The sequence below is a fragment of the Doryrhamphus excisus genome, linkage group LG12 (genome assembly GCF_037039965.1).
Source record: "Doryrhamphus excisus strain RoL-2023G ecotype Guam linkage group LG12, RoL_Dexc_Guam_v1.1, whole genome shotgun sequence".
NCBI classification, from domain to species: Eukaryota; Metazoa; Chordata; class Actinopteri; order Syngnathiformes; family Syngnathidae; genus Doryrhamphus; species Doryrhamphus excisus.
In genome coordinates, this window is record NC_136368.1 from 14,337,971 (window position 1) to 14,354,678 (window position 16,708).

The window sequence follows — 16,708 nt, forward strand, 5'->3', positions numbered from 1 at the left end:
GAGTGAGTGTGTGCGTGTGCACAGCATGCCACTATAAACGTGAACCACCTTAGGCTAAGTGCTGTTCCTGCCACTCAGACTCCCCGCTAACCTTTCAAACATGCGCCATCCACCACTGAGATGTCATCTGGCATTCGGGGGTTATTTAGTGGGATGAAACTAGTGACACTAACCCGCGCAACATGATGGCAACTTCTATCGCTGTCCCTGACATTCACCTCGTAGCTGGATCTGACTCAGGCACATGCAGGCCCCACATCAAGGATGATCAATGTATACCCCGTGAGGTCGTACGATTCCAATTTGAAGCAACTTTTGCATCGCAATTCAATTTCACATGCAAATTAGCCATTTGATGCTGTCTGGGCTGCTAAGCGACAAAAATAATACACAAAAACAACAAACAAAAAATAAGCTGACATGCACTCTGCAACATAGCGTTCCTATTTCTGTTATGTCCTACGTTATATTTGTTATTTTCTACATTTTTTTCAAAATCTGAAATAAAACATATGCCATTACCTGAACAAATTGGCGTCGATCTTAAAGGACACCTATCATGCTTTTTCCACTTTTCTGAGCTATAAATGTAGTTAGAATGTTAAACGAAAGTTTCAGCTAATGAGGTTTGCGCATTTGGAAGTGAGCCCTGAAAGGATTTTGGTATGGCTCAAAACACTCTGTTTCAGATACAGCTGCAATAGGTGCAGATTCTGGAAGATTTAGAAACCTTTCTGTGATGGTTATTGTGTGTAGCTGCTCTATAGGAGTCCACAATTTAATTCAAAGGGCAGAAAAATGAGCATAATAGGTCCCCCTTAATGTTTCCACTTATATGTTTGTTGTTATTGTCCAACTAAAAAATGACTAAATGACAACTCTTCAAATATGAAAAACAACAAGAATCTGCAAGTACATATAAATCAATGACAAACACTAATTACAACTAATTACTATCTAAACTTTGACCCCTGTGTACTATTGAACTGGTGTCGGTCTAGTAGTTCATGCTTTAATTAAACCCAGTGAGTTAGCTGTACTAATACCGTTACTCTTGATACAATTTGGCCCGCTGCTTTTTTTTTTTCTCCTTGGCTTTGAGCGTGCGTCGTTACCTTAATCAAAATTGTCAGTTAAAATGAATCCAGTAGCTTGACTAATTAAATTTAATTGGATCTTGTCACTTCCCATGCCGCCGGTGGTTTGATCCTCGTCGAGTGTTTTGCTGCCGCTGCTCCATACCGGGTTTTATTACACTTTTATTAGAGCCTCCACCTTGTTGAGGCCCTGCTACTGACAGCGCTTTGAACCCTAAAAGGCCCTAATTTGGTGTTGGAACGTCAGCATCTTTTGATAACGTCTACTACTTTTTGAGAGTGGTGAAAGAACGTTGATATAAGTCTCAGGTATAAGTACATAGGTCAGATAATGCACTTTTCCTCTGAAGTCTACACACCGTACACTCATCCTGGGCCATTCATTTTGGGCCTTTAATGATTTATTTAAACCATAATATACATATTCAATGATTTTTGAAAACATGGACGGTACACAGGGTCAGAACTATGTATATACTACATTATAGAGTACATGAGTGTGTGTGTGTATATGCATAAGCCGCCTTTTTTTTGGAATATTTTCATACTTAGAGCATAGAAAACCTGTTTATGTCATGACAAGCCATGGTCATGACCCCAAGATGCAGTGATGGGAATTGAGTGCAGGTAAAAAGAGCGCTTAATTGGCAGAAGTTGAGTCAAAAACTATCCAAAACCTCAATAACTAAATCATGGTGGGGTAAAAACTATACAAAATCAGCAAGTAGAGAATGAGCAAAATAAATGCATATAGCCTGGGTCCAACACAACACACTAAGAAACCAGCTGAACTGGCAACCATGCACAACAGGTCGAGTGGTTAGCATGCAGACCTCACAGCTAGGAAGACCAGGGTTCAATTCCACCCTCGGCCATCTCTGTGTGGAGTTTGCATGTTCTCCCCGTGCATGCGTGGGTTTTCTCCGGGTACTCCGGTTTCCTCCCACATTCCAAAAACATGCTAGTTTAATTGGCGACTCCAAATTGTCTATAGGTATGAATGTGAGTGTGAATGGTTGTTTGTCTATATGTGCCCTGTGATTGGCTGGCGACCGGTCCAGGGTGTACCGTGCCTCTTGCCCGAAGACAGCTGGGATAGGCTACAGCACCCCCGTGACCCTTGTGAGGAAAAAGAAAGAATGAATGAATATAAATCTCTAACACTTTCCTATTTACCCTATTTATTTTGAAATACCCCTTGTCACCTGTCTGGCTTGGTGATGTGGAGGAAATGTGTATTTTTGATAACGTCTGTATTCATGTACGGTTATGCCTGCTTGAAATGTCTGCTTTCCAAAAGTGAATGCGGCAGTAAATGCGTCTTGCTCACTGATTGGATGAGCAAGGCAAGTAGAGGGCAGCCGCAATGAGAGACAGCTACGGATATGTGACAAAGGTTATTTTGGTTATTTAGGTGTTTGAATAAAGTGATTGTGGATCAACCACCTTATTGTCAGCTTGCTGTCAACGTCTGATATATTATATTATATTATTAATATAATAATATATTATTATATTATATTAAAAATGATCACTTTTGACTGTCTTATGCCTCTTTAAGGTGTTATTCTGTACAGATTGTGTGTAATATTTAGTGGTGTCGATAGGATGCAATTGAGCAGTATGTTGCAAGCACGTTGTCGGTGTCACTGAGCGATGTATGCAGGTCCAATGCCCTTTTTTGGTCTGGAATTTGACACATTTGATGAATTTGACTATTTTGACAAGACAAATGGAAAGATCAAAGCACTTCCAAGCGTTCTCTGTATTATTTTCTTGATATGTTGTTGCTGAATCTTGCCTGAGAATTTAACCAAGTCTTCCGCCTCATGTTTATCTCTGCCATGTTTGGAATCGCCTGCATTTCCAACAAACTGTACCTAGATAAAATTGCTCCCCTCACGGCCCAAAAGGTTCTAGGCGACCACTAGGGTCTTTTCCCTGGTCTGGAACTGTTGGTACATCTGTGTGCTGAGATATAAATCAAAGCATAGCTGGAATTGGTGCAGATTCTGCAAAATCTAAAAATCATTTAATGGATGACCGTTTAGCTTAAAAAAAAAAACATGGTGAGCATCTAGAACTTTAACATCATTGTTATGTTAACTTGTTTTTCCAAAAATAAACTGCTTCTAAAACTGTTTCCTCTCGGAAAGAAATAATTAAGTGACTATACATGGTTATCAACAAACAGCCATAATGTGATGAATGACAAGTTGTGAACTCTTGTTGATAAAAATGTTGACAATCCTGAACTTTTAGATGTTTTGTATGTTAATTTGCCTCTCCTATATAGACCGCCTATTGAATAATACAAATCGCTGTTTTAAGAAATTCCCTCCCAATTGACTCCACAAAGCTCAATAAAGAAGACAATGACTGGTGACGTCTCCAAACATTGCGGAGATGGTGGAGGCCAAAAGGTGGAATAGCTTTTTTCGAATGTTGCCTTCAAGGGTTGAACATTTCTGTTGCCAGAGGAATGAAACGTCTAAACGGAGCGGTCAGGAATGGTCCCGGCAGCCTGCGAGTGACCCCCCCTTCCAGCTCCAGACTTGGGGAGAATATGGAGAAATTGAGCATGCAGCCTGGCTAGCAGTGAATCTTTATTCACTGGGAGCCGCTTGCTGCTAAAGCACATTCCCTTTCAATCCATTAGGGCCCCGCCGTCGCCTTCCCCTTCATCGCACTGTGCACCCCTTTAATTTGACAGTGACAAAGCGCCACTTGCGGATTTTAAATTTCATAATTTTAATCTGTCAAGTCTGACATTTAATTAGTGGCTTCCCTAACCTGTGTCTGCCTCGCTCGCTCTGAAGGGCGCCGCCGTGCAATCTCCGTGCGAAAGGAGTGGAGGCGAGTGGATTAATATATATGTACATTAGCAGCTGCTGCAAAGACAATACATGACCAGGGAGGCCATTAGGGCCTAATGCAGACAGATGAGGTTAATAATATTTGGGAAGTGTTGCTCTATTAAGCCCAGCGCTGATTAAGACCTGAGTGGGGGGTGGTGGGGGGGGTGCTGATTGGGCGTCTTTTGTTCTGCCTGGCAAGTGGAGGAATAAACACTCTGGACCACAATGACGACAAGCTAAATGAGAATCTTGACGCACCTGGACCGGCGTTGATGGAAGTCTTGGTAACTTCATAAAAGGTTGGGGATGAAGATTTCGGAGAATCTTCTGTCTCCCAAAAAGAAAGAGCTCAGTGATTGCTTTTGGCGCACTCTTGATTGTGTTATTAATCGAGTTCCATCAGATTCAGTCACTTTGGAGGTACGGTCGTCCCTCATTTATTGCGGTTATTGGTTCCAAACCGGACCACGATAAGTGAATTTCCTCAAAGTAGGATTCAATAGTAATAAATTTCATATTTTTGCAATTAGAGCAGAGAAAACATATTTATGACTTTCTAAACACACTTATTAGAGCCCTGTAGACATTAAACACACCTTCACACTCCTATTATTGTTGGTTTATGGCACATTTCTAATGCACAGGCTACAGGATTGCTGCAGGACACCGGAGACGGCGAAGTGAAAAAACAAAGTGGCAAAGAAGAACAAAGTAAGAAACCAAAAACATACCACTTCCACATGGAATGAGAGGAGAACTATTTTCCACTATGTCATGTCAGACATGCTATGACTGAGTCCATGCAAGTAATGTAATCTAATATCAAGTCTCATCGATGTAACATCACTGATGCCTACTGACCAGAATGCCACATATAACATGTCTTTAATATTTTGGATGAATAATAGTCCATAATCAACCACTAAATAGTGATAATTTCGGGCGGGTGAGAGGCGGGGTACACCCTGGACTGGTCGCCAGCCAATCACAGGGCACATATAGACAAACAACCATTCACACTCACATTCATACCTATGGACAATTTGGAGTCGCCAATTAACCTAGCATGTTTTTGGAATGTGGGAGGAAACCGGAGTACCCGGAAAAAACCCACACATGCACGGGGAGAACATGCAAACACAGAGATGGCCGAGGGTGGAGTCGAACCCTGGTCTTCCTAGCTGTGAGGTCTGCGCGCTAACCACTCGATCGCCGTGCCGCCTGTGATCATTTATTAATTAATTAATTTTTGGAAAAAAAATACTCTATTTCCTCCAAACAGTGAGTGTATCTGCAATGAAACCTCCACTGACCTAAATTTGGGAATCTGTTATTCCATGTTTTCCATTGGTTTTATTGTTGTCCGGTAATAGTATAATATTTTTTCTTACATAGTCTCAAGATTTTTGTTAACTTATTTGTATATGTCTTATACCTTCTTTCTGCTTCTTTAGCTTATTGAATGATAAATATCCTATATAATGTGTTTTTCTTCATACAGGCATTTTTTTTAGTCCTTTTGTCATCCATCCTTTGCTTACTGGACATTTCTCTCAAAAGACAATTCTCATCATAGAGCTTCATATAAATATTTAAAGTGTTCATATGCTTCATCTACATCATTTCCACCACAATCTCCCAAATTTGTCCTTCTGATTCTTTCTTAAATGCGTTGACATTGTCTCCATCTTTCTTTTTTTTTTTAGAGTTTTTGTTATAAATTGTAAACACTGAAAATGGTCACTGATGTTGTTGATTAGCAGACCACTTGTTGTGTATAAATTGTTGATTGAATATATTATCAATTAGCGTGGCACAGTGATTTGTAATTCTATTTGGCCTGGTTATAAACTCAAACTGTATATTGAATCTGTGGAGTAATTTATTATCTTGATTTTGTGTGGTGAAGTGAATTCTTACAGGATTTGCTCACAATGTTTTGAGGCTTTGTTTATTTGGTTCAATTCCAAATGGTGCTACTTTAGTAGTGTTGAATGGAGTTTCCACTGAATTAAGGCATTTTAACAGTGAGACAGAATGTACAAGGAGAGGGTGCGTCTTTGTGAGGCCCACTAGTGGTGACGTGCCGCCTCTTCCGCTGCATCAAACATACAGTGGGTGCAAGAGCACTGACGAGGAATAGAATGGACATCCCCTTACTTGCCACCTATGGAATTGTCCACCAACAAAAAACACATTGTGTATTGTGCATCTGTGCATATGTCTGCATGCACATATGCACAGGTGGTTGTGTAAATCACATCCAGAGCTCAAGTGGTGCCTGATAATGCTCTCATTTCCTGTGGAGGAGACCTCCATAAATCACTGAGTAGTACTCTGCTAAACAGCCGTGCCCTCATCTATAGGAAATACTTGGTGTGGATTTTCAATGGCAAAAGTAGGAAAAAAAATGTATGTATAGTAAATTAAATAACACCCCAATAGTCACCTTTACACTCATATTACAATATAATAAATACTAATAATATACATAATAAGAGATAAGACAAAATAATAAGTAATTTAAGACAAAAATAACACTTGTGCTTGTGTGTGTTGCTATAAATGTGTTCCCAAGGGCAGACAGGAAGTGAAATCAGAGGTTTAGAATTGTTTCAACTTGGCTTGAGTTATGGCCATAGTAGCCCATGTTTTTATTTAGGTATTATTTATTGTGCCTGTTGTGAGATAGTCCACACCTGCAATAAAAGCCTGTTGTTCTGTCTGGTGTTATGTGTGTCTCACCGAATATTACAGTAAAATTACCTTGTTACCAGTGTAGAATACTACATATTATTCACAGCGTCTTTGAATACATCTTCTAAATGCATACACAGTCTATATATACTATATATTTATAATTCATTTACATCTACTCGGATGTTCCAATCCATCGGTCACAGATCGGTATCGGCTGACATCAGTGAAAAAGGACAGTATCGACATCGGCCAATAATATCAGCTCCGCAGTTTTGCACCCTGCTTCAAAAAATGTCTCACCGTAGTGGTGCTTTGAAAAGCTTTAGAATGGTTTAGAATTTGGGGCCAAACACTTGGCAAGGTTTGGTGAGTTTGAGGATGTGATCATCCGTCAGGCAGCCGTTGTAAAGCCCCGATTCTACTCGCAAGTGTGGACAAAATGTAGGGATGAGTACCACCTCAGTACGGATTTGGGAGCATGCATACACTATGTATGTGACGTGACGTGTGAGCATTTGCGCTGCGCTTGAAAAGGGTGATGTGAACACTGATATCACACGATCTGTGCATCTGCGCTTCAGAAGGCAAGGCATGCGGCTGGAACGACCCAGCAGAGGTGGATAAATCTGCTTTTCATTCAGTTTTTCAGTTAATAATGTGAGAAGACTAGAAATAAATGCATTGTGAAATAGAAAAGGTGAGTTGTGGATACCAACATGTTCTGGTAAAACAAGCCTATTTGCTTTGTTTGGCTTGAAATAAGCCATGAAAATATTATATTTCTTTTTGTAAAAGCATATCTCACAAGAAAAAAAAACTTACTGACCCCTAAAACATATCACTATATCATAATAAAATATATCACTATATCAAAATATATCACTATATTGATAGTTACTATGGTACCCATTATGTCATTGTATGGTCATATCAATAATCAATATCAATAATCACCTCGTACCGAAGTACGAGGTGCATTATTAAAAAAAACAACCTTAAACTGTATTATGGAAAGCAGGAAGTGAACAAATGTAACAGTTACTGATTGTAAAAATACCAGATGGAGGGGTAGGATTTAATAAGCTTTGCTTCTTCCTACTCCTTTTGGACATTTGGAACTGTGAATTGATTACGTGATGCATTCAATTGTAATCTGAAGCATGTTCAAATGAAATAATACCATTATCATTACCATTACCAAAATAGCCAGTATATGAATTCCATCCCTAAAAAAAGATACCTACAGTAGTAGCAGGTCATGTGTGTGTTTGTGTTGTCCCTAGGTGACTACTCAGGCATAGAAGAAGCACGAAAGTGAGATGATCACATGAATAAAATACTGCCTGCTAGCTCATTACTAAGTCTATTATTCATTAATTAACATTATTAAAGCGCTTAATAGACCCTGGCACTCCTCCCTAGTCCCCTCGCCTCTTTTTCAACTGGGTCCCTGCTCCTTGGTCCCTCCCATCTTCCACATGAAAAGAATAGCACATCAAAAGAGGCCTCGCTTTCCACGATGTGTTGAGGATTCACAGGTGTACAATTGCACTCTGTCAGGGGGCGGGGAGAATTGGGGATTGGGAGGGGGGGTGGTCCTCATTGGCCTTGCATTGCATTTTACACGCTTTTACTTCGGCCTCGCTGTGACACGTGGAGCTCATCCCAAACCATAACAAACCCCCTCATTAGGCCAGGGTTGAAAATAGTGCTCGCTTGCTAATTAGGTCCCCGGTTTGAAAGCCCCCTTTCCCCCTCCACCGCCACCTCGATGTCACAGGGAAATGCTGACATGTGTACAGGGGAGTTCAATCAAGTGTGAGGATGCAAGGGAAAGTTTGGAGCACTCACACACAAAAGACCTGCAAGCTCAACATTTAGCGACAAAACGCTAGGTTGCCCACACTGAGGGTCGGGGCCCTGCATTGGTTATTTGATAAAATGTTAATTTTCATTTTTTGTTTGTTAAAGATTAAAAAAAAGTCCAATGTAACTCAATGGGATCTAACTTCGTAGACCACCTTGCCTTGTGCCACGCCTATTCCACAGCCAGCACACTTAGCAAATTTTATGGCAGTCAGGCGCAGTGCCGCGCACCCACGCCTCCATTCCTCCCACCGGTGCAAGTTGCAAACAGGGAGGAGAGAAGCTGTGAGAGGGTTTAAGACAGCCAAGTGTAATCTTAACCAATTAAATGAACACCTTTCATTGCCTTTACATCAGAGGACACCATGCGCATCATTCACCACATACGCCACCGCGTGAGACATGTCATCTGTTCCTGACAGTTACATTAAACACAGCATCACGCTAATCTAAGCATCTTACTTGTCCACGCTGCGGGAGGGGCGATCTGGCGTGCTTCCAGTACAACCATGGAGATGGTTTTCACTTCTAAAACGTTGATTTCGGGGGACAAGTCATTTATTAATGGAGGCGTTGTGTCCCACTAGCCTTAACCGCCGCCCCAGTGTAGAGTCAGCCCTGCATCATACTTTCAGCTGCCGTCAGGTTGAGTTTGTGCGTGACGTCTCAGAGTGGGTGGGTTGATGATGGGACAATTGATAAAAACTAATAATTTTTGGTTGCTGTCATTGTTTTTTCCACTGACACAATCTGCCTATGAGGTTTTGGCTGCGCTTCGCCTGCGCCCCAAATAGACCATGTTGGAGATGGCAAGCTTTCTCCACACATTTGGCGGGCTGTTTTGTCACAACATTGTCACTGCGCCAAGCTGAAAATGTGGAACCCCTCCCCAGGTGCGCCGCCACGGCCATCTTGGTGCAGCCCAGTTTACCAAATTGGCTGCGCACAGTGGTGCACTGGACGAAATTACCGCTGCGCCACAAAGGCTGGTTTGAAAATGAAAAAAAAAAAGAACAGGTATACACAGTGTCGTCAGACATGACGAGTTTGCGCGTGCAAACAAACTAAATACAAAAACAAAATAATGTTAAATATTTATGTTTTCGTGTTTGTAGCATTCTTCTGCCAAACTGCATGTAAAAAAGCCTTTTACTGCCCCATGAGTGCAATAACAGTTATAGTTATTGTCTATAAAATGTGTTTTGTGTCAGGTATGGAGTAATCAAATTTACATTATTTTCCTTGGTTAGAGTCTGTTTTGTATTGAGTTGGACCATCAGGAATGGATTAATGATGCTAACCAAGGCACCACTATATCATGATTATATAGGTGACCGTAAAATGAAATGTATCTGTGAATTGTACTAACTATTGTATACTAGTATATGTCGAGGGCCAATGACTTCAATACTTTTGATGTAATTAATGTCATCTGTGTGCTTTTTCTATGGTTTACATGCAGTATATGCTGACTTAGCAATACGTATAGTATTTTAATATGTTTTGGTGTTCCTTCACAAGATTGGAACTTAATTCTGTTCATTTTCAAGTGTATGATAAATGTACAATAGCCCTCAATCATTTTTTTGTTGTGTTTTTCAGAGAAACTGATATATTAAAACTTGCATAATGCATGGATATTGCTCATGCTCGGAAAATGTAACAATTATCCAAACAATAGACCTTAGTTAAACATTAATGTCGTCATCTAGACAGCGTGTTTCAGCGTGTCCAGGAAGAAAATATTCCTTGTTTGGGGCTCATTATTTTCAAATAAACATGACAAAGAGGCTGAATGATGAATATGCAAAAAAACAAACAACAGAGATATTAGCAGCAGTTTTAAACAGCAATCCCTTGATTGGTTTTTCTACTTTTAATACTTGAAGTTGTTCTGTGACCTGAAAGGAGATTTCAGTGGAGAACAATATAAACACCATTAAGCTAATCTTTTATCATTACAGAAGGAGGACGGAGTCTCCTCGCTTTAAATTGCATTAATATTCCTATTTGCGGCACCACAATACAGCACACTGCATGCATATTGTATGGTGTCATAAAACAAATAAGCGTTTCCAGCGAATGTTTAACTTTGTGATACAATTCTTCACTGGATTATGTCATAAACTATAACAAGAAGCAAAAGACAGAAAATGCATATATGAATGAAGATTTAGAGTTTTAGTTTTAGTATTTCAGTGCCGGGCGGCACGGCGGGTCGAGTGGTTAGCGCGCAGACCTCACAGCTAGGTTCAATTCCACCCTCGGCCATCTCTGTGTGGAGTTTGCATGTTCTCCCCGTGTATGCGTGGGTTTTCTCCGGGTACTCCGGTTTCCTCCCACATTCCAAAAACATGCTAGGTTAATTGGTGACTCCAAATTGTCCATAGGTATGAATGTGAGTGTGAATGGTTGTTTGTCTATATGTGCCCTGTGATTGGCTGGCGACCAGTCCAAAGACAGCTGGGATAGGCTCCAGTACCCCCCGCGACCCTCGTGAGAAAAAGCGGTAGAAAATGAATGAATGAATATTTCAGTGCCATGATGCACAGCCTAAGGTGGTTGCTACTGATAGCTGCTAGTGCTAGCCCAGCGGTTTCTCATAGCTATTTTGTAAGGTGCAGGTTGGTAGAAGATCACTTCATCGTATGAGAATATGAAAAATTAAAAATTGCTGTTATTGTCACCATTCAAGTCGGATATTAGCTGGTGGTGTTTTTTTATTAGCAAGTTGGTGCCATCAAATAGATGACATGTGGCCCTAAAATGTTATACATATATATATATATATACACATATATACACATTTATATATACACACACATATATACATATATATATATACACACACACATATATACATATATATACGTATATACATATACATACATATATATACACATATATACACATACTATACATATATATATGTATATATATATACACACACATATATATATACACACACACATATATATATATACATATATATACACATATATATACAAATCTGCATTAACTGCTGACTTGAAACAGTTCATTGTTGGTGGGAGGGAGTCTCACAACCTAGCTGTTCTTGGATTGGAGGAAGAAAGATGGCACTCGGTTGGGGTGACTACTCTGCAGAAGATCGAGTGATGACTGCATTTGATGTTTCATCAGGTAGGATTTGCGCTATTTCACGGGTGGTTTCATGAAGAAGTGTCTCTAAAAGTGCAAAGGGACGCAGCTGTCCTCCTGTGTTCAGGTGGAAGAATTCCTCCTGCTCTCCATTTGTAATCATGAGAGGGCTTTCCCCTGCAGCTTGTCTAATAGTGAAAGTGCTGTGGTGACTGCTCCATGACATACAAGCATAAAACGCTAAAGCGACAAAATAAGTCCACATTAATGATCAAAGACTAAACAGTGCAATCACCTTCTATAGTATAGAGTGTAATTGCGTATAGAAAACATATAGTTTCCATATATAGGCTTCTATGGTAGGCTTCTTTTTACACTTGTTTAGCAGCTAAGAATACTTTAAAACAGAGTACATTTTAGTATTGTTCGTTTCAGTAGTTGGCTTCTTTTTACACTTGTACAGTTGTGAAGAATGTTACGTAAAGCTTACGATGATAAAGTTTTTAAGGTATTGATAGTTAGAAGACATTATGTCGATGTATGTTATTTTCTATTGGAAAACTGATCGTAATTCCTTTTTACTTGTCCTGACAAGTACCTAAAAAGTAGCAGCATTCCATTTCCTGTGCAGCTGAAAAACCGTCATCCTTTATTTCCTCCTTCATCCCCCCCGCCCTGTCCTCCCATCTTGATTAAATCAGTTTCTCCCTGTAGGATTATTAGGATTCTAATTCAATGGGAATTTCAGGAACTTGTTTGCTTGGTTACCTGTCACAGCACATCAGCTTGTCATATTAGTGCCAATGCTTTTGCTCCACCTAATCTGCTTTAAACAATTTCATCGGGCGCTGCTCTATAAATCATTCCCTAATGGGATTGACACGGTGGCGGCTAAGCTAAGGTAAACAAATCAGCTTTGTTTTACGTTAGGCAGCAATGAACTTGGTCTTGATCAACTTCCCATCGATTCACGCCCGCCGCAAGGTCAAAAATCTCTGTGGCCGCTCATCAGCGGGAGTAACTCGGCAATTAGAAATATGCATCAAGCGGAGAAAACACATCCTGCTCTTTTCAATTTTTTTTTTGAAACATTAATTTATTTCTCATCAAAGAGGCATTGAGAGGCCTTTCAAAGTGATGGTGCTGTGCACAATTCGAGGGGAAGCGCTCGTAATGGTTTTCTGAAAGGCCAAATAAAATCAATTTGTAAGTTTATTGACAAGAAGTCCGGGGAGCTCCTTAAAAACTCATTGACTTTCACAACGGATTGAAAATGTGTTGATTAACATGTGAGAGGCTTTTTTTTTTATACATACACTTTATACATATTTAGTCTTTGGGGAACTTTCACCATACTTATTTAATGCATGTTGATTTGTCTACCAAAAAGAAAATTATTAACATACATACATTGGTTAAGGCTGCACGGTGGTGGAGTGGTTAGCATGCAGGGCTCGCAGCTAGGAGACCCGAGTTCAATTCCACCCTCGGGTATCTCTGTGTGGAGTTTGCATGTTCTCCCCGTGCAGGCATTGGTTTTCTCCAGGTACTCCGGTTTTGTCCCACATTCCAAAAACATGCTAGGTTAATTGGTGACTCCAAATTGTCCATAGGTATGAATGTGAGTGTGAATGGTTGTTTGTCTATATGTGCCCTGTGATTGGCTGGCCACCAGTCCGGGGTGTACCCCGCCTCTCGCCCGAAGACAGCTGGGATAGGCTCCAGCACCACCGTGACCCTCGTGAGGATAAGCAGTAGAAAAAGAATGAACACATTGGTTAATGTTGAAAATGTGCATATCAGCTACACACAATAGCTTTGTAGATCTTCTAGATTCTGCACCTATTCCAACTGTATTTTCTTGGATTTGTCCTTCCTGCCAAATTTTAACTGTCTAATTTATTTATTGCCGCTGTGATTGGTCACACTCTGTGCTAACACGGTGAAATCATCACAGTGCAGCAGAGGGCAGGTTTACAACTTTTATTCTGTAACGCCCATTTAAGGAAATCCAGCTCACTGTGACATCACAAGTAGCCAGTGTTAGAAAAAACTGTCTGAAACCGAGCGTTCAGAGCCATTACAAATTTCTTAGAGGGCTCACTTCCAAATGCACAAGCCTCAGCTGAACCTTTGTTATAGTTTGACACAATAATACAACATCCTAAGAACATTTTACTGGTCAGAAAAGTGGAAAGAGCATAATCGGACCCCTTTAAGGTTACTTATTTATTGACGATGTGAATGCTACCAAAGACAGAATGTGGCAGCGAGATCAACACGTTCCTTTTCAACACCACATTTCAAGGAAGGCGCTGCCACATTGTGTCTTTGGGAAAATTCACATCAAGAATTACATCTTAAATGAAGGTACAAGTAACCTTAAATGTTCCTTTGTCCCTTTCATTCATCATTTACATTATATGTATTTCATTTTGGTTTTCTGCATGTAAAACCATAGTTGCAAAAATCCGCCCAAAAAACAAACATGGCTCTCTGGAAGAGATTCATTGAATTTAAATTGTCTGATATTGGAAAAAATGGATTCAGTTCACGTCTGTTTTGGTTAGAGTCCGACCTGCAGTGTTGCTTTGCTGTTGTCTATCTTCCATATGTTGCAGTACATTTCCGTACATTTTGTAATGAATTTTGTTACATGTCAACCTGTTCTCTGCATTTTTGAATCCAGTTGCCACCCGTGACCCGTTCCACTATAATTGTATAAGATAGTATCCTCTCCTACATTGTCATGTGACTCCCATTAATTCTCCCAAACTACAAAATTGTCCAATAAAATATTTACAAACAATTTTAATTATTAATCATGACAGCCAACCTCCACCCCCCTAAAATTGAGAGGTCAGAAGTTATTTTTGCGTTTGCCGGGCTTCAACTCAAAAACGAGGGGACATCTTCTAGTTTCCATAGAACTCCACTAATAATTGTCTGGCTAGTGACGGCACAAAATCAGTTGATTGAGGGGGGGCGGGGGTAGCTTCCCACAGCCACTTAACAACAAATAATCTTATTTCAACACCACACGGTGTTTGGTGGAGGAGCAAAGGTGAGTTAATCCCACCTTGTTGGCAAACATTACAAACCTGCCACAAAAGGTCAAATCCCCTCCCAGGGCGAAAAGCTGCAGGAAATTGCCTGCATTAGGGAGATGTATTGGTGTGAAAAGATCCAATGACACGTCGCTGAATGGTTCTATTTTTTTTCCTTCCGGCACTGTCGCTCTGACACACTTTAATAGGATTGCCTCGTTCATTTGCAGATATTGAATTCTGATTATTTATTTTGAGGCATTTGGAAAGTGTGTTGTACAAAATCTAGTATTCATGTTGGAATGGTGACAGTGTAAAAGTGCTTTCAGTAAGCTCTACTGAAGACACACCGTTTTGTGTGTTTGTAGCTTTAAAAAGGGGAAATGCACTTTTTTGGAATTTTGCCCAACATTCACAATCCTTATGTGAAACATGAACACATATTTATTTCCCTTTTCTGTGCATTCTAACTCAAAAAAATTAGTTTATACTGTATGAGCTACGTAACAACGGGCATCATCGGAAATACTTAATTTGACGGTAAAGCCCTTACAAAAAAAACAAAAAAAAAACAGCATTTCATTTAAACAACAGACTTGTATATTAACCAAGCTACAGCCATATTATTATTATAAAAATAATAATTTTATCTCGCGGACTAACATGATGCCTCGCTAATGGCTCGTCTCAGCGTCACTTACAGACGGAAGAGTGGATACCTCGCTCTCAATTTTGCTACAAAGACTCCATCTCACTCAAAACTCTGGTCAAATAATCTCATTTTTTGTGCTACGTTTGTGCTGTTTTGTGCAGTTAAAATGAACGTTTGTGCCGCTTTCGTTTTTTCATTTATTATATGGGTCAACCAAAGGTCAGCATGCTTTGAACTGAACCAAAGTAGTGTCAATTTTTTGTGTTTGTTTTGTGCAGTTAAAATGAACATTTTTGCTGCTTTCGTTTTTGAGTTATTAACTATTTAAGTTTTGGCCTATTACATAACCAGCCCCCCAATATGCTCCAAATTGAACCAAAGTTGTATAATTGTTTGTGCTCGTTTTGTGCAGTTAAAATGAACGTTTAGAGGGTTTTTTTTAGAGGGCTTCTCGTCGAAATAGGTGTATCCCACTGACAGCATTGTAAGCTAGTTCAAATAAACACGTTTTTTCGTGTTATAATGCACAGAATAAAGAAAGAAATATGCGTTCATGTTTCACATAAGGATTGTGAATGATGGACAAAATAAATTTTAAAAAGTGTAGTTCCCTTTCAATACTAATGAGGTGTTTGTCCACGAGTGTCTCTGACAGTTGTGTATCTCCAAGAAACACTGTTTGTACTTGATCAACTTTTTAACAAATGCACTATTAGTCTGTCCAATGAAATAAAAAAACTATAGAAAAGAAAACTAACTGTAGCTCAGGCCAGTTTTCCTAACATTACGGTCACATTTTAACAGTAAAATTATGTTACCATACTTCAGTCTATTCGCTGAAGAAAAGCAAATTGCTGAAATTTACAACTTCCAAGTCCATAGTAGGCTGACAAATATTTTAATGTGTAGCGAAGCCTGCTTTTTGCACAGTGCTGGGCATATACTGTACTTGTGGTGGACTTATCTAACTAGGGGAGGGTCAGAAATCCAGAGGGGGGAGGTTTTTTTTAATTTATTTATATATCATAAATCGGCTTTCGGGACACATATTATTGCTTCATATATTAATAAGCCACTTTTGCGTCATCGATTCAGTCGAGTGTCTTCTTTGTCCACATAATGGTTCTTGGAAAGTGTACAAATATAGAATATTCCATATAGAATATTGTGGGTCCAGGGTCAAACTGATGCCAATTTGAAACAATAAATTGAATGTCCATTATTTCCAATGGTAGAAATAGTTGATGCAGCCCAACATCCCATAACATGTTGTACGTGTTTCTAGTGTTCAACAGTATGTAGGACATGCTCTAAAAGCACATACACTGACAAGAGGAGTGCATCAGTTTGGAGGCTCCTTCATGGGGG

General features: G+C 39.8%; 1 long non-coding RNA gene across 1 annotated transcript in view; it reads right to left on the reverse strand.

Annotated features, from left to right (window-relative positions):
• The window catches only part of LOC131135366 (uncharacterized), a 163,779-nt gene that overhangs the window by 102,416 nt on the left and 44,655 nt on the right, over positions 1–16,708 (reverse strand). The gene's annotated exons all lie outside the window — the stretch shown is intronic.